The 23,655-nt window shown below is 42.4% G+C and overlaps 1 pseudogene; it reads right to left on the minus strand.

The window, feature by feature from the left end:
* Positions 1-3,781: 3,781 nt before the first annotated feature.
* Positions 3,782-12,108, minus strand: LOC105515259 (annotated as a pseudogene).
* Between the last annotated feature and the right edge of the window lie 11,547 nt (positions 12,109-23,655).

Here is a 23,655-nt window from a genome sequence, read left to right on the forward strand (position 1 = left end):
ATGTAGCCTAATGAATTATAGTGGGAGATGCTTGGTGAATAGGACTTTGATGCCCAAAAAGTAAAAGCAAGGCAATCCAATGCCTCCCATGAAGGTTAAAAAAAAAGTGGAGTATCCAGGACAACCACTGGGAAGGAAGGGGCCTTGTGGGCTGGGGCTTGTTCAAGTGTAACTTAGTAGAAGTAAGGAAGCTATGAACTTTCTTCCATAATCTCTCTAGGCCTTCCTTGTACCCGTTAATCAGTGTCATACACCTCATCTCCCTTCATAGGTGTGAAATCTTTGAGGGCATTTCCATCCTCTAACAAAGTCAGGGTTTGATAAGTGTTTGGTGAATTGTATTTCCAAATGAGTCTAAGATACACTGTTGCAACTGTTGTATTGGATTCTGGAGAAGAGAGAACTTTTTGCACCCTTGTAAAAAGCACTGACTGCCTCGAAGATAGTGAAAAAGAAACTGGAGGCAAGCCATCCTGGGCAGTCAGTCAGCTGCTTTTAGCTGCCTGCCTAGTGCGGCTTGTGCTCTCAGGTGCACCTGATTGGCAAAACTTGGTAATAGGACCTTGACCAATATTTCTAAAAGCTCACAACTACAGAGTTGAGTATGCACAGTATGTACTTTGTAGAAGCAGAATTCTGCTCATGGTAGCAACATCCATGTGAGCTTGAGCTGGCACCCGACATAAATGTCCTGGCTAGTGTGTGGCTCGAAATGGAGATACGGAGTGAATAAAACAAGTGTTCCACACGGTGTCTAAAACATAGTTGTAACAACTGAACAGCACTTTTGCAAAGCAAAAGATCAATAGATCTTTGCAATATACAGAAATTCCCGGTTATCCGGACCAGTCAGGAAATAAGGTGTGTATCAAATATTTCGGTTTTTAGAATATCCTGCTAAGATTTAAAAAAATTTTTTTCTTTTTCTTTTTTTTTTTTTTTGAGACAGGGTTTCCCTTTGTCACCCAGGCTGGAGTACAGCGGTGTGATCATGGCTCACTGCAGCCTTGATCCCCCCAGGATCAGGTGATTCTCCCACCTCAGATTCCTTAGTAGCTGGGACCACAGACATGTGCCACCATGTCCAGCTAATTTTTGTATTTTTTGTAGAGACGGGGTTTCACCATGCTGCACAGATTGGTTTTGAACTCCTAAGCTCAAGCGATCCTCCTCCCTCACCCTCCCAAGGTGCTGGGATTATAGGCATGAGCCACTGTACCTGGCCAGATTATTTTTTATGGGAAACACTGTTGATTGTCTACTCTACTCACTATCCAGTCTTTCCCTCTTTCTCAGTAACAATAACTCAAAATTGTTGAATCTGGTGCCTAGCTATAAAATGATGTTTTTAGATATTCTTACAGATAAGAGCACCAGTGATAAAGTATGTAGAGGTCACTAGGTGGGGCTTTCCAGTAAAGTTTTTCTAAGGGGCCTGAATTGACTGGGAAGCACATGGTTTGTAGCCTTCTCTTGTTGTCATCCTGCATTGAATGCTAATGTAATAGTTGGAGCTGCAGCAGCCGTCTTGAGACCATGAGGCAAACTTGAGGATGGAAGTCATAAAGTAAGGCTGTTGGACAGAAAGAAACAGACTGCATCCCAGATGAACCTGGAGTTGCTATTCTAGCCCCAGACTGCCTATCTCTATGAGGAAAAAAAACCAACAAATATATCTCTTGTCTTAACCACTGTTATATTTGATTTCTGTTACTAGTTGCCAAGATCAATGTTTTCTTTAGGGTATTACATGTAACAGAGTTATCTCAACACTATGGAGATCACAAACTTACTTTAATTTATATATATTTTAACCTCTCCTTGTTTCAGATTTGACAAAAGGTAAATTACAAGAGTTCTTATGGAAGAATATAAGTTTAAAATGATGTCAAAAGACTCCCTGCAAAAAAAGTGAAGACACTAGAAAGGATTATCTGAACATACTTTAATCTTTTGTTTCTCTTCATTTTATAATTCCAAGTCATAGCAGGATCTTTTTGTTTCGTTTTGTTTTTCAGATAGGGTCCTACTCTGTCACCCAGGCAGGAGTACAGTAACACAATCATGGCTCACTACAACCTCAACCTCCCTGGGCTCAGGCGATCCTCCCACCTCAGCCTCCTGAGTAGGTGGGACTACAGGCACACACCACCATGCCTGGACCATCTTGCCTGGCTAATTTTTGTATTTTTTGTAGAGATGGGGCTTTGCCATGTTGCCCAGGCTGGTCTCAAACTCCTGGACTCAAGTAATCTGCCTACTTCCCCCTCCCAATGTTCTGGGATTATAGGTGTGAGCCACTGCACCCAGCCTACATTAAGAACTTTAATGCCTTACAGACATATTAGGAACATTGTACATGGAAATTTAGGCTAAAAATCTCGTTTAATTGAGTGTCACCAGAGAGGGCTCTGTGTAGTATAACCAAAACTCTGCTAACTGGCCATCACTTGTCTGGCTCTTGAGAGTAACTAATGCTCTCCAATTCTCCGTAAAACCCTTTGCAGCTGGTTGAATAGCATATATCCAGTAATTAGTTGTGTTTCTGCCCAAATCTCTTCATACAAATTATACTGGTTACGTAATTATATAATTTGATGAAATGTGTGGTTTGGTAACTTTATGGGGAGGGGGGAGGAAAAGGATTATTTCTGTGAAACCTAAGTTGAATGCTTGGAAAATTATATATAAATTTCCCATAAGTTTTGCTTTTGGATGAGGTATGGGGAAGCCTATAGTACTGGGAATCTGATAAGATACTGCCAGCAGATTGCTTCGGAAGGATCTTTAAAAGATAGTGCATTTTGGCTGGGCGTGGTGGCTCACGCCTATAATCCCAGCACTTTGGGAGGCCAAAGTGAGAGGATCACTTGAGCCCAGGAGTTCGAGACCAGCCTGGGCAACATAGGGAGACCCTCTCTCTACAAAAAATAAGAATTAGCTGAACATGGTGGCATACATCCATAGTCCCAGCTACTCAGGAAGCCGAGGTGGGAGTGTCACTTGAGTCCAGGAGGTGGAGGCTGTAGTGGGGCATGATCACATCACTGCACTCCAGCCTGTGTGACAGAGTAAGATCCTGTCTAAAAGAAAGAGAGAGAGAGAGAGAGAGACAGACAGACAAAAAGGTGCATTTTGAGTCTGGTGTGAAAAAAATCCATGGAAAACTCCAAACGAGTGGACCCAGAAGCAAAGATACTTAGCCCTTCTTCTAAAATCGGTTAATTCCTAAGTATGTAAGTGTTTTAATTGAAAATGAAATGTTTAAGGTGTATGTGCTTGTTAGTAATACTTCATTCTGTCAGGCAGTTTAAGTTCGTCATTCCATTAGGATGGATAAGAGTGCTTTTGCTGTATATACAGAATTCACACTTAGTACAGGTGTGTTAAATAAAGGAATGGCAAGCCAAGGGCATTAAGCAGTGATTTAATGGACCGGGTAGCATTCCTACTACTGTGCTATCCTGTGCCACTGGGGGGCAGGTGTTACTAATCTATCACAGTCCTCAACTGGCTTCTTTTTAATATTGAAACACCAAGCAGCCACTACCAATCAATCAGTTGGCCTGTGAAAGGAAATCTCTTTGCTAACCATGGCTGACAGTAGGAGAGTGATATAGGTGAAAGTTATGGATTGGCACGTGGTTTGAGGCTGGACAGGTTGGAAGTGTGTCAGGAAGATACACAGGAGACCTTCCCAGGACACCCACTATCACATGGATTGCTAGGATCCATCCACCATCCGGCCAAGCTTCCTCTGTAGGCAGTGGCCCCTACCTCATCACTCCATTGGTGTTTCCTTCATGGGAACTATACTCTAGTGGAGAGAATGAACTTGTCAGAGAAGGGGAAAGTCATATCAGGATGTTCTCCAGAATCACTGTAGCTGAGTCACCCCTCTGAGCAGAATAGTGTTATAGTTGGGCCCGGTGGGCAGAATGTCTATTTTGACTCTGGTGTCAGCACTTCCTAGCTATGACTAGGGCAAGGTACTTAACCTCTCCAAGTTCCCATGTTAACGATAGTGGGTTTATAAGGACTACATGTAATAATGCGTGGAAGGCATAAAGGACTAGTTCTGAGCACCTTCAAATCCTCCACAATACGGTTTCATGAACGTGAATCTATGAACTCCTCTTCAAAATCCTGTGCACATTTTTTTGCCCAGGATCCATGACTTTCATCAGATTCTCAAGGGAGTCTGAGACTAAAAGAAAAGCAAAAACAGAGCAAAACAAAGCAAGAGAAACTGAACACTTTCTTGTTTAGAGCAGCTCTTCTCCAACTTTAATGAACCACCTGCTGATCCTGTTCAAATGCCAGCTGTAAGCTAGTAGGTCTAGGGAGGATCAGGCTCTGCATTCTTAAGAAGCTCCCAGTTGCTGCTGCAGCTGCTGATCCATGGACCCCACTTTGAGTAGTGAGGGCTTGAAGTGTCTTAGTTGTTTGGGCTATTATTTGTCACAACAAAATATCACACACAGGGTAGCCCATAAACAATAGATATTTATTTCTCCCAGTTCTGGAGGCTGAGAAGTCCGAGATCAAGGCACTGGCAGATCGAGCGTCTGGTGAGGGCCTGATTTCTGGCTCTTAGACAGCGCCGTCTCTGTCCTCACATGGTGGAAGGGGCTGAAGGCATCTCTGGGGCCTCTTTTATAAGAGCATTAATCCAGTTCATGGGGGCTCCACCCCCATAATCTAATCATCCTCCCCAGGAACCACCTCCTACTACAATCACCTTGACAGATAGAATTTCAACATACGAATTTTGGGAGGACAGAAACATTCAGGTCATAGCAGCGTCCACATCTTGATTTTCTTCGGTGGCGTGGCGAGGCACTGTAACATGCTGATTAAAAGCATGAGCTATCAGGACAGCCTAGGTTTGCTTCCTGGCTTTGTCCCTTCTATAATGTTGATGAAGCTACTGAACTCCTCTCTATCTCAGTTTCCTCATCTGTACAATAGGGCTGATAACAGTATCTCACAAAGAAGGTTGCTGTAAGGATTAAATGAGTTAAAGAGTTTGGAACAAACTCTTTAATTGGGTGAGGTGCCTGAAGTCCCAGCTACTTGGGAGGTTGAGGTGGGAGTATCGATGGAGCCTAGAAGTTCGAGTTCACCCTGGGCAACACAGCAATACCCTGTCTCTAAAACAAACAAACAAATCCCTATTTTTCTACCAGCAAATTTGAACCCAGAATCCAGAACTGGATTTTCTTCCATGTAAGTCTAATTCGCACACATAGGACCTGGTGCCGTAAAGAGTCATGGTGCATGGCTTATGAAGAGTGGCAATCAAAGCTGGGTCACCATGCAATGTAGCCACTGTCACATGAGAGAAAGTTTAGGGTAGAGCAGAAACTCCAAGTCACAGTTCTGTCTGGCAGCTGAGCCTTCACCCCAGAGCACACACCTTGGTAAGGGGCTGGGCCCTGGTGATGCCTTTAGTGGCTCCTGGTTTGGCCTGTGCTATGTGCACTCAGGCCCTGAGCTCACCTGTGGCCAAGCTCTGTCTTGAGGTGTGAGCTGGGGATTCAAAAGACCTCCCACCCAGCATCATGCTCTTGCCACAATTTTATTTCTCCTGTTGGCATGTTGTCTTTGGTACTGAATTATCTTCTGAGAAAACATGTGGAAACTATTATTTCCCTCCCTGACCCTGCCTTTTGGATCTAGGTTTTTATTCTTTTTTCAGGAAATCAAAGCATGTGGGCAAATACTGAAGCAAGAGGATGTCTGTTTATCGGTATTTTTATTTGTTTATTTTTTTTTGAGATGGAGTTTCACTCTTGTTGCCCAGGTTAGACGTGCTAGAGTGCAGTGCATTTTGGCTCACTGAAACCTCTGCCTCCCAGGTTCAAGCGATTCTCCTGCCTCAGCCTTTCAAGTAGCTGGGATTAACAGGGGCATGCCACCGTGTCCAGCTGATTTTTGTATTTTTAGTAGAGACGGGGTTTCACCTTGTTGACCAAACTGATCTTGACCTCAGATGATCCGGCTGCCTTGGTCTCCCAAAGTGCTGGGATTACAGCGTGAGCCACCACTTCTAACCTTTTCTTTTTCTTTTGAAAAATAGATCCAGGAATATTCAGGTTGAAAGAATTGATTAGAGTTTATGATTTGACTAGCCCAGAACTTTTTTGCTTTAAAACCAACTTTATTGAGGTACAATTTACACCAAATACAAATGCACTCATTTAAAATGTGTACTTCAGTTGGGTGAGGTTGCCTCAATCCCAGCACTTTGGGAGGCTGAGGTTGGAGGATCACTTGAGCTCAGGAGTTCAAGACCAACTTCAGCAATATGACAAAAAGTCATCTCTACAAAAAATACAAAAATTAGCCAGACGTGGTGGCGCATGCCTGTGGTCTCAGCTACTCAAGAGGCTGAGGTGGGAGGATTGGTTGAACCCGGGTGATCGAGGCTGCAGTGAGCTGTTATCTTGCCACTGTACTCTAGCCTGGGCTAGAGTGAGACCCTATTTCAAAAAGAAAAAATAATAAAATAACATAAAATAAAATGTGTAGTTCAATGGGTTTTGACAAGTGTGTGTGTGGCTGTGACATCAATATCACAATCAAGATCTAGAACATTTCCATCAGTCTAAAATGTTCCCCTGGGCCCACTGGAGGTTCCTCCTGCCCCAGGCAATCAGTGATGTGATTTCTATCAGCATAGGGTAGTTCTGCCTGTTCTGGACTTTCATGTAAAAGGAATGACTGGAACTTTACACGTGTACTATTTTATGCCTGGCTTGTTTTGCTCAGCACAATGTTTTTGAGATTCATTATTTTTGTTATGTGTATCACCAGCATCAGTAATAGAATCTTAAAAAAAAAATCTTTCAGTTAATTGAGTCAAAATGTTGACCATTATTTTTACATCATAAATTAATAATATATGCACTTTGAAACGTGTTTGTTTTTGGAAAAGCAGCTCATAGGTGAGGAGTACCACCAAGTGCTAAAATATTTGAGTAGCTATGAGTAACTGTGTAATCGTGAGGACTGGGGAACAGTGGGGAGGCTGGCTGCAGTGCTGGCCCTGCCACTGACTGTGAGTTTGAGCAAGGCCCGTCACCAGCTGGGACTCGGTTTCGCCAAGTGGACCAGTCTTTGCTATCTCCTGAGGCCCGTTGTAGGTCTGACACACGTGCTGTTTTGAGGATGGCCACTGAGCAGCGGGGCCAGCAGAGGGAGCAGGAGTCAACAGATGAGCTGCAGAACTCGGCCAGGGCCTTGAAGGGGCCTCTGGGACACAGGCCACCGCAGGCACAGGCACCACCTCGTTCCAGAGCTCAGCATGTCCCGCAGTGGACTGAGTTGTAAAGTGACTTATGACTTTAGATATGATTTTGCAAAGAGGTTTCTTATTAGGGTGAGCTTGAGGGTTCTTTTTATCTTTTTTGTAATCTAAGAAAGATCTTACTGCCAACAAAAGGGGGCATAAACAAATAAGAGATCTCTGTGTGATCCTAGAAGCAAATACAATAGATTCACATTCAAAATATATTTACATTAACCTTTAAAGTAAATTAACTTTTAATGGTTATTACCCTAGAGAAGAATTGTACAAAAATGTCAAAAGGGGTTTCTTTAGGGTATACAAGAGGATGTGTTGATGTATAAACACTATGCCATTTTATACAAGGGACTTGAACATCAGGAATTTTGGTATCCAGGAAGGGTTCTGGAATCAATTCCCCTAAAATACCAACAGATGATTGTATAGAATTGTCAAAAATAAATTATTTTATAATATGCCATGATCTAAAAATAGTAGTGAGTTTTTAAAAGCGGTAATCTGATTTGCCTTGGAGGCCCTCTCTGTAAGCATGGTTAAAGGGATATTTCATCCGAGAGATTCCCCTTGCCTACTCTCCCTGCACTGTTAGCTCACAGACCTGTTTCTCTTCCCTGTTTCCTTTGCTTCTATAGCTGTAATTGATATTGCGTGAAATATTTGTGGTCTTATATTTGCTCCCCCAATTCTTCTCTTTATAATATCGAACCATCCAAAATCAGAGAGGGGAATTAGGGTGCGTGTGGCTTGCTGAGAAGCATCCTATAGACATTTAGGATAGCTTCAGAGTACCATCCCTACCTTTCCCACAACAAAACATTGTTTTGGAACAACCACTTTGATGAAAAGTTTTGTAATTTTCTAACTAACTCAGCAATATGACACATACAAATAGAGATGGTAAATATACTATAAATAGCATTTTCCAAGTACAATTAGAAGAATACTAGAAAGGCAAGTTGTAAAAAGGAAGCTTTTGCTGAGACTCGTGGAAGGAGCAGAAGAAAGCGGGTAAGGGTGGTGAGAAGAAAATAAGGCTGGGCACCATGGCTCACACCTGCAATCCCAGCACTTTGGGAGGCTGAGGCGGGTGGATCACTTGAGCTCAGGAGTTTGAGACCAGCCTGGCCAACATGGTGAAACCCTGTCTCTGTTAAAAATACAATAAATTAGCTGGGCACAGTGACTTGTGCATGTAGTTCCAGCAGGAGGGAGGCTGAGGTAGGAGAATCACTTGAACCCAGGAGGTGGAGCTTGCAGTGAGCTGAGATTGCATCACTGCACTCCAGCCTGGGCAACAGAGTAAGACTCCATCTTAAAACAAAACAAACAAAAAAAAAAGAAAATAAAATGAAAAGGTAGAAATTAAGGAAAGCCTGGCTGGGCAGAGACAACCTATAGCTCCATCTTGTATAAAAAACCTCATTTTTCTTGTCAAAAAGTGACTTGACAAACCTTTATAGAAAAGATGAATGGGTGGGGGTGCAGTGGCTCACGCCTGTAATCCCAGTACTTTAGGAGGCCGAGGCAGGCAGATCACCTGAGGTCAGGAGTTTGAGACCAGCCTGGCCAACATGGTGAAACCCTGTCTCTACGAAAAATACAAAAATTAGCCAGGCATGGTGGCAAGCACCTGTAATCCCAGTTACTTGGGAGGCTGAGGCAGGAGAACCGCTTGAACCCGGGAGGCGTAGGTTGCAGTGAGCTGAGATCGCACCATTGCACTCCAGCCTGGGGCACAAGAGCAAGACTCCATCTCAAAAAAAAAGAAAAGATGAATGAAGGCTGGGTGTGGTGGCTCACACCTGTAATCCCAGCATTTGGGAGGTCAAGGTGGGTGGATCACAAGGTCAAGAGATGGAGACCATCCTGGCCAACATGGTGAAACCCCATCCCTACTAAAAATACAAAAGTTAGCTGGGTGTGGTGGCGGGCACCTGTAGTTCCAGCTATTCGGGAGGCTGAGGCAGGAGAATCACTTGAACTGCGGAGGCAGAAGTTACAGTGAGCTGAGATTGTGCCACTGCACTCTGTCTCAAAAAAAAAAGAAAAAAGAAAGAAAGAAAGAAAAAGAAAAAGAAAAGATGGATGAGTTATTTTAGCTATCTCATGCCACAGAGAAAGAAGGTGTCCCGATTTTTTGTATTAGGCTAACATAACACTGATATAAAAACCTGATCAAAAAAGCACAAGGAAGAACACCCCAGAATAACCTCACTTAAAACTCTTGATGCAAAAATCCTAAGTCAAATACCAGCAAGTAGATTCTAACAGCACATTGGAAGAAAGTAAACCGTGACCAAAGAAGCTTATTCTAAACATTCAGGGTAGTTTCATTAGTAAGAAATCTTTACAAATAATTAATCACATTACAATGTAGAGAAGGGTCTGATGTACAGGCTGGGCTTTTTTTTTTTGAGACAGAATCTCACTCTGTCACCCAGTCTGGAGTGCAGTGGCGTGATCTTGGCTCACTGCAGCCTCCACCTTCTGGGTTCAAGCCATTCTGCTGCCTCAGCCTCCGGAGTAGCTGGCGTTACAAACACCTGCCACCACGCCCAGCAATTTTTTTGTATTTTTAGTAGAGCTGGGGTTTTGCCATGTTGCCCAGGCTGGTCTTGAACTCCTGAGCTCAGGCAATCTACCCTCTTTGGCCTCCCAAACTGCTAGAACTATAGGCGTGAGCCACTGAGTCCACAGGCTGGGCTATTTTAAGACTTTTCTAGGGCTTGGTAGTCTTATTTTTAGATATTAGATCATATTAAGAAGGAAAACAAGGCCAGGCGCAGTGGTTCACGCCTATAACCCCAACACTTTGGGAGGCTGAGGCAGGTGGATCATGAGGTCAAGATGTCGAAACCATCCTGGCCAACATGGTGAAACCCCGTCTCTACTAAAAATGCAAAAATTAGCTGGGCGTGGTGGCTGGGCGTGCCTGTAGTCCCACCTACTTGGGAGATTGAGGCAGGAGAATTGCTTGAACCCGGGAGGCGGAGGCTGCAGTGAGCCGAGATTGTGTCATTGCACTCCAGCCTAAGTGACAAGAGTGAAACTCTATAAGAAAGAGAGAGAGAGAGAGAGAGAGTGGGGGGGAGGGAGGGAGGAAGAGAGAGAAGGGGAGAGAGAAAAAGAAAGGAAGAAAGAGAAAGGAAGGAAGGAAGGAAGGAAGGAAGGGAGGGAGGGAGGGAGGGAGGGAAAGAAGGAAAGAAAGAAAGAAAGTTATTTGGCAGATAGTGAAGGCAAAAGATTCCTTGTCAGAATTTCTCTTTTAACAAAAAAGGCAGCCCCCGAATCATTTCTTTTCTAACAAAGAGCAGCCTGAAAAATCGAGCTGCAGACATAGACAAGCAAGACAGAAGCTTGCAGGGGTGAATGCCAGCAGCTGTGCCAATGCACAAGGGCTACCTGAGGGCCAGGTATGTTCAACATGGAGAGTTCATCTTCCCTTTTCTTTGTCACCATGGTTCAGTAAAAGAACAGGCAACATGGTGCGGGCCAGGGAGAGAACCCATCTGCATAATAAAAGATGAGAGTGGGGATGGCCAGATTTTCACACGCTATGCAAATGGCACACCTGGTCCAACTAATCTTTTGCGCCCTATGTAAACCAAACACCGCCTCCCCAAGCTCATCTATAAAACCTCGTACACTTCACCATGGAAGCAGCAACCCATTTCTCCAGGCACCCTCTCTCTGCAGAGACCTTTTCTCTTTCTTTTGCCTATTCAACTTCCACTCTGAGCCTCACTCTTTGTGTGTCCACATCCAGTTTTCCCTGGATGTGAGACAATGAATCTCAGGTATTTACCCCAGACAATGGTGTTGCTTCATCATCACCACCATGATCTGCCAGGTCATCTGTCATAGTGGCTTTTAACCCCCTCCAGGCACCACACATTTCTTCTGTTTGGCTTTGCTTTGCTTGCTTCTGTTTTTCACTGTAAAGCATAGTTGGTGAATTGGTAACATTTTTCAAGTCATCAATTTCTAGTGGAAGTACACACATATCCAACTAAGACTTCCAAAAAAACTGGCATAATATAGTGACTTTTCATATTGTATAATTTTATATTTTAGTAACTTTCCAAACTCTGTAAAGTCATCTCTTAAAGATGGGTTCATAGCATTTATTTCATAAACTGTATTATTATTGTTTGAGATGGAGTCTCGCTCTGTCACCCAGGCTGGAGTGCACTGGCGTGATCTCAGCTCACTGCAACCTCCACCTGCCAGGTTCAAGCGATTCTCCTGCCTCAGCCTCCCAAGTAGCTGGGATGACAGGCACATGCCACCATGCCTGGCTAATTTTTTGTATTTTTAGTAGAGATGGGGTTTCGCCATGTTGGTCGGGCTGATCTTGAACTCCTGACCTCAGGTAATCTGCCCACCTAGGCCTCCCAAAGTTCTGGGTTACATGTGTGAGTCGCTGGGCCCTGTCTGTATTATTAACTATGAAAATTTCCTTTGCTAATTTGAGGTCTGACTCTTCCTGTAATTTCTTTAGCATGGTTTATCTGTTAAATTATTCTTCTCATTTTAGAACTTTAGATTCTTAGGTTCTTCTAACCTCTTTTTAATTTCAACTTGCTTTTTCTTCTGTTGTTGTTCTTTTTCTTTTATCTTCTCTGCTATTTTTTTTTCTGAAATGTTAATCTCTGGTTTTACTTGTGCTTCCTCTTTTTTTTTCCCCCTTTTTTGTCATTATCTTCCCAATTATCTTTGACATCCTCATCCTCAGCTTCCCAGTGGTCCCCACTGACAGTGCTGCCACCTGCCACCTTCTGCACCAGGGCTCCCATTGAGGACTCATCCCCACCCCCACCCTGGGAGTCAAAGTCCTTCACCACTGCCACTGGGCTTGAGGGTGTGAGGGGGAGAGTTAGTCAGGAGTTAGTGCCATGGAGCGGAGTCACTCTATTCTCTATCTTGATTGTAGTTGTGGATATAGCCCTCTCTGTATTTGGCAATAGAACTGCACATTCAAAAAAGTAAATTTTACTGTGTGTAAATACAAATATTAAAAATAAATGTAAAAACCAGACTGGGTATGGTGGCTCATGCCTGTAATCCCAGCACTTTGTAAGGCCCAAGCCTGTGTATCACCTGAGGTCAGGAGTTTGAGACCAGACTGGCCAATATGGTGAAATTCCGTATCCACTAAAAATACAAAAATTACCCGGGCGTGGTGGTGCATGTCTGTAATCCCAGTTACTTGTTAGGCTGAGGCAGGATAATTGCTTGAACCTGGGAGGTGGAGGTTGCAGTGAGCTGAGATCATGCCACTGCACTCCAGCCTGGGTGACAGACCGAGACTTCTTCTCAAAAAAATAAAAATAAAATAAAAAATAAAAAGTAAATGTAAAAACCAAGCAAAACAAAAAAACCCAATGAAGCCAATGATTGACTTGGTAAGAGGGTGAAGTGACTATAATACATTCAGTTTTCTCAAGTGTAAGATGGAGCTAATAATAGTTCCTATCTGATAGGGTCATTATGAGATTCTGTTTACAGAATATCTAGCACAGAGTAAGTTCTCAACACATGTTAACCATTGTTAGTATTAAAATGTACCCATTAAGTGCGACAACTTTCTTTCTCTCTCTCCTTTTTTTTTGATGGAGTCTCGCTCCGTCGCCCAGGCTGGAGTGCAGTGGCACGATCTCGGCTTACTGCGACTTCTGACTCCCTGGTTCAAGAAATTCTCCTGCCTCAGCCTCCCGAGTAGCTGGGGTTACAGGAATGTGCCACCATGTCCAGCTAATTTTTTGTATTTTTAGTAGAGATAGGGTTTCACCATGTTGGCCAGAATGGTCTCGATCACCTGACCTCGTGATCTGCCCACCTGGGCCTCCCAAAGTTCTGGGATTACAGGTGTGAGCTACCAAGCCTGGCCAAGTGCAACAAGCTTCTAAAGCAAGAATGCGGACTCCTCATTCTGATTTGCCCACTTACTAGTAGTGTGGCTTTGGTTGGACTTGTGTTAGTCATTTTTGCTTCTGCTCCTCTGTGTTCTCTTATTTTTAAAATGTGGATAATACTACCTAGCTCAAAGGGTTTCAGTGAGAGTTAACTGAGTTAATCACCGCAAAGTACCTAGAACAGTGTGCTTTAAAGGGAGAAGAAGAGGTGTGGAGAAATGGAGTAGGGTTGAAGAAACTCCTGAAGCTCCCTTGAGTTCAGAAGGGAGATGAGGCCAGCTGGGTATAGAGTGTGTGTGTGTGTGTGTGTGTGTGTGTGTGTGTGTGTGTGTGTGTGTTTAGGGGAGGTTGGTGTTGGTCTCAGTATTATCTAAGTGAGTTGTACAGGCAAGGTAACTGGAGTAAAGGGCAAGGAAAGGCAAGTCTTAAAATTTCCTAGAAAGATCTTTTAAGAGCCAGGTGCCGTAGCTCACGCCTGTAATCACAGCTCTCAGGGAGGCAGAGGCGGGAGGATAGTTTGAGCCCAGGAGTTCGAGACCAGCCTGGGCAATGTAGAGAGACCCCATTCTCCATAAAAAGGAAAAAAAAAAGACCAAAAAAAAAAAAAAGAAAGACCTTTCAAAAATAATTTCCACCAATGAGTGAATCAAGAAAATGTGGTATGTGTGTACCATGGAATACTACTCAGCCATAAAAAGAATGAAATAATGTCTTTTGCAACAACCTGGATGGAGCTGGAGGCCATTATTCTAAGTGAAGCAACTTGGGAATGGAAAACCAAATACCATATGTTCTCATTTACAAGTGGGAGCTAAGTTATGAGTATGCAAAGGCATACAGAGTGACTTAACAGACTATGGAGACTCACAAGGGGGAGGTTAGGAGGGGCACAAGCGATAAAAAACTACATATTGGGTACTACATATGGGGTACAGTGACAGGTGCACTAAAATCTCAGGTATTACTAATATACAATTCAACGATGTAACCAAAAACCACTGGTACCCCCAAAATTATTGAAATTAGGCCAGGCGTAGTGGCTCATGCCTGTAATCCCAGCACTTTGGGAGGCCAAGGCGGGCGGATCACAAGGTCCGGAGATTGAGACCATTCTGGTTAACATGGTGAAACCCCGTCTCTACTAAAAATACAAAAAAATTAGCCGGGCATGGTGGCAGGCGCCTGTAGTCCCTGCTGCTCGGGAGGCTGAGGCAGGAGAATGGTGTGAACCCAGCAGGCGGAGCTTGCAGTGAGTCGAGATCACGCCACTGCACTCCAGCCTGGGCGACAGAGCAAGACTCCGTCTCAAAAAAAAAAAAGTCTTGAAATTAAAAAATATTTTTTAAAAAGAACTATATCCACCTGTAGCAGAGAAAATGAGGTATAGGGTCTGGACAGAAACAGATCTGGATTCTCCAGAGACCAAGAAAGCTAAAAGAGAGTTTAATTTGGTTCTATGTTAGTGTGGTGTCAAAGCAGGGTGAATTTGCGTTAAAGAAGTGTGAAAGTTTAAAGACAAAGTAGGTCAGGAGACAAGAGAATTAAAAAGGGAGATATGGAGGCTGTTTAATGATTTAAACCTCCATCAAGCGAATTGAACGAAGAGAGGCTGTTTCTCTGTGTTTGCATGGTCATGGTCATTTTGATCACTGCTCGTGTTGGTTGCAGCAGGCTGTCTTTGCAATGGCTGCTGTAGCAGTGACAGGGGACTGGTCAGCAAATGTGCATTGCATCAATGACATGGAGCCCATGCCCTTTCACTGCTCGGTTGGTAGTGGTTGCATGGGGCGGGGGATCCTCCTCTTGGATCGTTATTGCTGGCCTCACTTCTCTGTATCACACAAGGCTCAAGAAGATAGAGAAGACAATAATACTTGATAAAATGAGAAAATTGTTTCATCAATATGTTAAGTGAAAAAAGCAGAATATGAAACTATGTATATGAACCTAATTGGTTAAACATGTGTGTAGAAAAATGACTGAAATAAAACACATTAAAACAGTAAATAATAGTTGTCTAAGGATGGAAATTACAGAAGACAATCTTTCCTTTATATTTAATGTCTTCTTTGTTTTCATTGATAAAAACGTTTTACTTTTGCAATTGGAAAAGGGGAAATAAATATAATTAACGTATAAGAAATATAAGTTCCTCTTCCTTGTTCTGAGCTCTACACATTGCTCAGCAACAAACGGTTGTTTGCTAATTGGTATGTAAAGGGCAATAAACAAGTTAATTGCTGGCTACATTCTCAAATCGGTAGAGGAAGTTCAAAGCTTCTTAACCTTATTTCAGCTCCAAGAAAGGGGAACTCTGATGTGGGCTAAAGACCTAGTGGAGTCCTCAAAAGCCTACCATGAGCCATAGTGGGTGAAGGTTGGGCAGGAGGGAGAAGCATCAAAGCCCCCTCTTTCCATGACATGCTTCTTCTTTATATCAATTTCCATCACTTCCTTTTCCCTCTCTCAGCTACTGTTAAAAAATGGACTTTTGTATTAGGTTGCTAGGGTTGCCAAAGTAAAGTGCCACAGACTTAAATAACAGAAATTTATTTTCTCACAATTCTAGGGTCTAGAAGTCTGAGATCGCGGTGGCAGCGGGGTTGGTTTCTTCTGAGGCCTCTCTCCTAGTTGGCAGATGCTCTTTTTCCTGTGTCTTCACCTGGTCTTCCCTCTCTGTGTCTGGCTCTGAATCTCCTCTTCTTATAAGGATATTAGTCATATTGGATTAGAACCCATGCTAATGACTCCATTTTAATTTAAAGGCTCTATCTCCAAATACAGTCATTTGGAAATACTGGGGGTAAGGGCCACAACGTGTAAATTTTGAGGGGACACAATTTAGCCTATAACAGGACTGAAGTGTCTCCTTTCTTTTTTTTTTTTTTTTTTTTTGAGACGGAGTCTCGCTCTGTCACCCGGACTGGAGTGCAGTGGCCGTTCTCCTGCCTCAGCCTCCCGAGTAGCTGGGACTACAGGTGCCCGCCACCTCGCCCGGCTAGTTTTTGTATTTTTAGTAGAGACGGGGTTTCACTGTGTTAGCCAGGATGGTCTCGATCTCCTGACCTCGTGATCCGCCCGTCTCGGCCTCCCAAAGTGCTAGGATTACAGGCTTGAGCCACCGCGCCCGGCCAAGTGTCTCCTTTCTTAAGGAGCCATATCTCTGCTCAGAGAGAGTCCAAAGAAAACCAAGGTAGGGCTTAGGAGAAAATAAGCAAAAGTAGAGGCTGCTTAAACTTTTGGGGTTTGTTATCGCCCACCAGGTTAAGAAATCTGAGAGGAATTTGAATAATCTGAACCCAATCTGCATTTACCCAGAGTGCTCCTTCTGGACACGTAACCCTCTTAAATGGCTGCACTGAGGCTGCTTGAGAATTTGAAATCTCAGTCATCTCCTCCTTGGGGACATGATGAATATGTCATCCTGTTGAACCGATCACCAAATTTTTGGATGTTTCTACAAAAGCAAAACAGAGTTGAGAGCAGAAATGTTAGAATCTTAGAAAGTGACAGGGGCTGGAGGATGAGGAGGTGGCAGGGTAAAAGGATGGGGTACTTTGGTCATATTATCCTTGATAGGCTGGTCTTACATTCGCATTCTCTGCTAAGAACAAGCAGCAGCATCCCAGGAAACTCTTATGGGCCTTTAATGTGATGAAATGAAAGAGATTATCTCTCTCCTCTGCCTAAGGGATGACTATCCATAGAATGTGCTTAGACTTCTTTCCAATCACAGAGACAAATTCTGAAAGTTTTGCAGTATGGTACTGATTTCCTTGACCTATCAGAGTCGAGGTCTATAAAGTTTGCCTTTGCCCAGCCAGCAGATGGTGCCATTTTTCTAGGAAATTGAGGCCGATTCAGCTTGAACTGCCGTTTGGCTTTTAGTGTTCTAGGCACTGTGCTCACAGCACATTGTATAGTGCTTCACAGGTAACCAGTTTCTGTTCTAGGAAAGTCTAGTGCTCTTACCTGCAATTGAGCACACTGAAATCTTCAAGTTTCTCAGTTTAAGTGAAAACTTTTATTTTTAAAATTTAGGGATAATTAGAAGAAAATCTTAGTATTTCTTTTAGAAAAATATTCCCCCACCCCTCAACTCTCTCTCTCTCTCTTTCTCTCACATCTTGTTCCAACATACCAGGTGGAACCATCTCATCTTTCCTTTGAAAGGCCCTCTCACAGTCCTTCACTCTTATACAAATGGGTGGACTAAATTCTATAGTGAAATTGTATCTTTTGAGGAATGAGTACTTCTGAACAGCTGCTTTACTTTTTGGGGACATGTAACTGTGTATTTATCTTTTAAGGTATAAATACTTTCCTTCAAAAAATATATATACATATTCTGAAATATTTGGAAGCCAGTTGCAGATATTATGACACATCAACCCTAAATATTCAGCATATAACTCCTAATAATAAAGACTTTCTTCTACTTAACTGCTAAACATGACCATATCTAAGAAAATTAACAGTAATTTCCAAGTGTTACTTAATATCCAGTTCATTTTCAAAATTTCCTAGTTATTTCCTGCCACCACGCCTGGCTAATTTTTTGTATTTTTAGTAGAGACGAGGTTTCACCGTGTTAGCCAGGATGGTCTTGATCTCCTGACCTCATGATCCTCCCACCTCGGCCTCCCAAAGTGCTGGGATTACAGGCGTGAGCCACCGCACCCAGCCCATAGGGTCATTCTTAACCTGCATTGTTCCTCAGATGTTAAAACCTGAGGCAAGGCCTCTATGCTACAATTCTCCTTGGAAGTACAGGCCTGAGGAGCAGGAGTGGGTGTGTACAGTTGCTAAAAGGTAGGGAAGGGGAGTGAGATGGTATGACTATGTGCTATCACGCTGCCGATTCTCTACTATTAAGTAGGTTGGCTACTTTATCTTGTGGGATCATCTGAGACAGCACGTCACTGGCTGTTTCTTAAGATGATCTGTTTGAAGGAGACAACAGGGAAGAATGTATCCACCGGCTTTCATATTCCACTGATGCAAGAGTCATGTGCACTCTACAGAGTGTAAATCCTGCCCTCCTTTCAGTTTGTGCATGAGCAAGCCTGGAACTGGCTGCAGAGTTTCATATCTCTGTCTCAGGGGAAGTCTGGGATGAGAAGCAGCACTGTAGGGTGCTGCCCACATAAAGTCTTCGGGAGCCCAGGCAGACTGTTTCTGCAAGGATGCCTGGAGCTGAACACAATGTCCCTGGAGACAGGTGAGGCTGAGAGGATCTGATACATAAGTGTGTCTGATGTGATATCTTATCTTTTAACTAGTTCCTCTCTCCCTTGTAGCTACTATAAACTGGAAGTCAGCTCTAAAACCTTGATAAGATTCAGGTAGAACATTTTGGCCAGATAAATGATGTTGTGTACTTCATATTGCACCACATCAGGAGGCACAAAATGCCAGGTTGTTTCACTATTAATGATGCTAAGTTACTTGGTTTTGCTGTAACAAATAGATCTCTGATTGTAAAGACCCATTTTCCCCTTTGCAATTAGCAAGGAACTGGAGATATATAACACTGTCCTTTTCCCAGCAATCTTTTAACTAATGATTTTAACATTCATTGATTATCATTTTCTGAATCAATTATTTCATTGGGGGTCGCAAACATTAGCCGACATTCTTCTCTGAAGAAGCTTTTCTAGATCACCTGAGGATTAACTACCATTGCTCTTAGGAAGCAGGGAAAATAGTTCTTTTGTTTTAATTTCCAGTTTTCAGAGTAAGGAGTTGAAAGTTGAAATAATAGTTATAATCTTGGTGCCAAATTAATTTTGTTTTGTTTTGTCTCCTTTGAGTATTGTATGTGGACTTATGCCTTTTCATTTATTCAGTATTTAACAATTCATTATACTTATTAAGGCTACAATTTCCCCAAATTTGACAAGTAAAAGCCCGGAAAACTGGTTGCTGTGTTTTACTGATATGCCCTTATCATTTCTTTAGTAAAGGCTTCCTTGCTTTCTGGCAAAACAAGATGTCTCATCTTGTCCTTTCCTTGTCTCAGACTTGGAATCCAACATTTTACTGAGGATATTTGATTCCTTTTACTGGGGAATGGTATTTAGAAGCCAAGACCCAGATACTAGGTATGCTAATTGCTACTGGAGTTTTGGTACTTCTAGACTCTTTCAAGGGTCAGAACTAGGAAACCTATTTTTAAAAATCATGAGTTCATCTGATCTCTTCTTGTGATGAAGCCCCCGGGGGAGGGGTGGCCACCCTGTCTGGTTCAGTGGACATAGCCTTCCCAACCTCTTGGCTTTAGAGAGTCTGGGCAGTCTGGATGAGGAGGGCTCCCCCCAGCACAGCACACCTGCTCTGCCAAGGGGCAGCCAGATTGCTTCTTTAAGTGGGTCCTTGACCCTGTTCCTCCTGACTGGGTGAGACCTCCTAACAGGGGCCTCCACATGCCTCCTATAGGAATGTTCAGGCTGGCATCAGGTCGGTGCCCCCTGGGATGGAGCCCCCAGAGGAAGGAGCAGGCTGCCATCTTTGCTGTTTCATAGCCTTCACTGGTGATATGTCCAGGGAGGGAGTGAGATGACTCAGATCTGGAGTGGACCCCCAGCAAACCACAGCAGCCCTATAGAAGAGTGGACTGACTGTTCACAAAGGAAAACAAACAAACAGAAAGCAGCAACAAAACAACAAAGACTCCACAAAACCCCTATTCACAGGTCAGCAACCTCAAAGATCGAAGGTAGATAAGCCCACAAAGATGTCAAAGAATCAACGCAAAAACACTGAAGACTCAAAAAGCCAGAGTTCTTCTTCTTCTCCAAATGATCTAACACATCTCTAGCTAGGGCACAGAACTGGGCTGAGGCTGAGATGGCTAAATTAACAGAAGTAGGCTTCAGAAGGTGGGTAATAATGAACTTCAGTGAGCTAAAGGAGCATGTTTTAACCCAATGTAAAGAAGCTAAGAATCAGTACAGGAGCTGATAACCAGAATAGCCAGTTTAGAGAGGAACAGAACTGACTTGATGGAGCTGAAAAACACAACACGAGAACTTCACAATGCAATCACAAGCATCAATAACAGAATAGACCAAGTAGAGGAAAGAATCTCAGAGCTTGAAGACTATCTTTCTGAAATAAGACAGGTAGACAAGAATACGGGAAAAAGAATGAACAAAACCTCCAAGAAATATGGGATTATGTAAAAAGACCAAACCTATGACGGATTGGAATATCTGAAAGTGACAGGGAGAATGGAACCAAGTTGGAAAGCATACCTCAGGATATCATCCAGGAGAATTTTCCCAACCTAGCACGACAGACCAACATTCAAATTCAGGAAATCCAGAGAACCCCAGTAAGACACTCCATGAGAAGATCAATCCCAAGACACATAATCTTTAGATTCTCCAAGGTTGAAACGAAAGAAAAAATGTTAAGGGCAGCCAGAGAGAAAGGCTAGGTCACTACAAAGGCAAGCCCATCAGACTAACAGTGGGCCTCTCAGCAGAAACTCTACAAGCCAGAGGAGATTGGAGGAAGACCAAGTAAAAGATGTTTGTACTACCATGTTCATCGCAGCATTGTTTACAATAGCCAAGATATGGAAACAACACTATTCAACGTTCTTAAGGAAAATAATTTCCAACCCAGAATTTTATATCTGGCCATATTAAGCTTCATAAGCTAAGGAGAAATAAGATCTTTTTCAGACAAGCAAATGCTGAGGGAATTCATCATCACCAGGCCTACCTTGCAAGAGCTCCTGAAGGAAGTACTAAATATGGAAAGGAAGAACCACTACCTGCCACCACAAAAACACACTGATGTACAGAGACCAGCAGCACTATGAAGCAACCACATAAACAAGTCTGCAAAATAACCAGCTGGCATCATGATGACAGGATGAAGTTCACACGTAACAATATTAACCTTAAATGTAAATGGGCTAAATGCTCCGATTAAAAGACAGAGGAAGGTAAGCTGGTTAAAGAGTCAAGACCCAGTCGGTATGTTGTCTTTAAAAGACCCGTCTCACATGCAAAGACACATATAGGCTCAAAATAAAGGGATGGAGGAAAATTTACCAAGCAAATGGAAAACAGAAAATATCAGGGACCACAATCCTAGTTTCTGACAAAGAAGACTTTACATCAACAAAAATAAAAAAATACAAAGAAGGACATTATATAATGGTAAAGTGTTCAATTTAACAAGAAGAGTTAACTGTCCTAAATATATATGCACCCAACATAGGAGCACCCAGATTCATAAAGCAAGTTCTTAGAGATCTACAAAGAGACTTAGACTCCCACACAATAATAGTGGGAGACTTTAACACCTCACTGATAATATTAGACAGATCATTGAGACAGAAAATTAACAAAGATATTCAGGGCCTGAACTCAGCTCTGAATCAAGTGGATCTGATAGGCACCTATGAACTCTTCACCCCAAAACAGTAGAATATACATTTTTCTCATCCCCACATGGCACTTACTCTAAAATTGATCACATAATTGGAAGTAAAATGCTCCTTAGCAAATGCAAAATAACTGAAATCATAACAGTCTGTTGGACCACAGTGCAATCAAATTAGAAATTAAGATTAAGAAACTCACTCCAAACCATATAACTACATGGAGGTTGAATAACCTGCTCCTGAATGACTCCTGGGCAAATAATGAAATTAAGACAGAAATCAAGAAGTTCTTTGAAACTAATGAGAACAAAGAGACAACGTACCAGAATCTCTGAGATGCAGCCAAGGCAGTGTTAAGAGGAAAATTTACAGCATGAAATGCCCACATCAAAAAGCTAGAAAGATCTCAAATCAGCAATCCAACATCACAACAAAAAGAACTAGAAAGCCAAGAGCAAACAAACTCCAAAGCTAGCAGAAGACAATAAATAACCAAGATCAGAGTGGAACCAAAGATGATAGAGATACAGAAAACCCTTAAAAAAGTCAATGAATCCAGAAGCTGTTCTTTTGAAAAAACTAGTAAAAATAGACTATTAGCTAGACTAATAGAGAAGAAAAGAGAGAAGAATCAAACAGACACAATCGGAAATGATAAAGGGATGTCACCACTGACTCCACAGAAATACAAACTACCATGAGAGAATGCTATAAACACCTCTATACACATAAACTAGAAGATATAGAAGAGATGGATAAATTCCTGGACACATACACTCTCCCAAGACTGAACCAGGAAGAAATTGAATTCTTGAATAGGCCAACAACACGTCCTGAAATTGGGCAGAAAATGCCCAAGACCAGACAAATTTACAGCTGAATTCTGCCAGAGGTACAAGGAAGAGCTGGTGCCATGTCTACTGAAACTATTCCAAACAATTGAAAAGAAGGGACTCCTCCCTAACTCATTTCATGAGGGCAACATGGTGGTTGTCAAGGGCTGACGGTAGAAGGGAAAAATTGTTTTCAAGGAGTTGAAAGGGAACTTCTTACAGTGAGATAAATATTCTACATATTGTTTGTGATGCTGATTACTGTGTGCATTTATCAAAAATTATACACTGAAAATGGGTGAATTTAATTATATGTAAATTATATAAAACCAATTAAGGAAAAGAAAAAAACATCATGAGTTCGTAATAATATTTCTAATTTAAATTTAACATTATAGATTATTTCTTACCTTCTTTGATTCTATATTTGTATATCTTTTTTGTTACACTAAAAATCTTAGTTACAAATAACACTGAACAATTTATTTACAGTACTCCTCTCTTCCGTGTGGGGGATATGTTCCAAGATTCCTGTTCCATGGTGAGCTGAGGCTGAAGAAAAAGGCTGACAAATCCAGTTTCTCAGAAAGAAACATTTAATAGAAACTTACGAACAGAAGCCATGCCTCCAGTGGGTGGATCCCCACGCTGTTACCCCACAGACCAGGGGTTTATATACTATAGGAAAAGGTATACATGTTCTATAGGGCAACCTACCAGGAAAAGACAAGTATGGTATGTATGTCACAGCCAATAATTTGTGTGATAACATCAAGGTTGTTGTGACCTAGGGGCAGGGCTTACAGTAGGTACATGCTCCTACACAAGGAACGGTAGGTAAAGAGGCATTCCAGGAACTGGGATTAATCAGAAGTCAACATGGTAGATTAGCATCCAAGATGGAGTTACTTTAGCCTCCATGACTCCCCAATGGATTCCTGAAACTGTGAATCATACCAAGTTCTGTATATACTACATTTTTATCAATTTGATAACAAAGAAGGCTACTTAGTGACTAATGGGCAGGTCGCGTATACAGCATGGACGTGCTGAACAAAGTGATGTTTTAAGTCCTGGACAGGATGGAGTGGGATGGTGTGAGATATCATCATACTTCTCAGAATGGCACATAATTTAAAACTTAGGAGTTGTTTGCTTCAGGAATTTTCCATTCAATTTATTTGGACTGGGGTT

This window comes from Colobus angolensis, unplaced genomic scaffold (assembly GCF_000951035.1).
Source record: "Colobus angolensis palliatus isolate OR3802 unplaced genomic scaffold, Cang.pa_1.0 Scaffold257, whole genome shotgun sequence".
Taxonomy (NCBI): Eukaryota; Metazoa; Chordata; class Mammalia; order Primates; family Cercopithecidae; genus Colobus; species Colobus angolensis.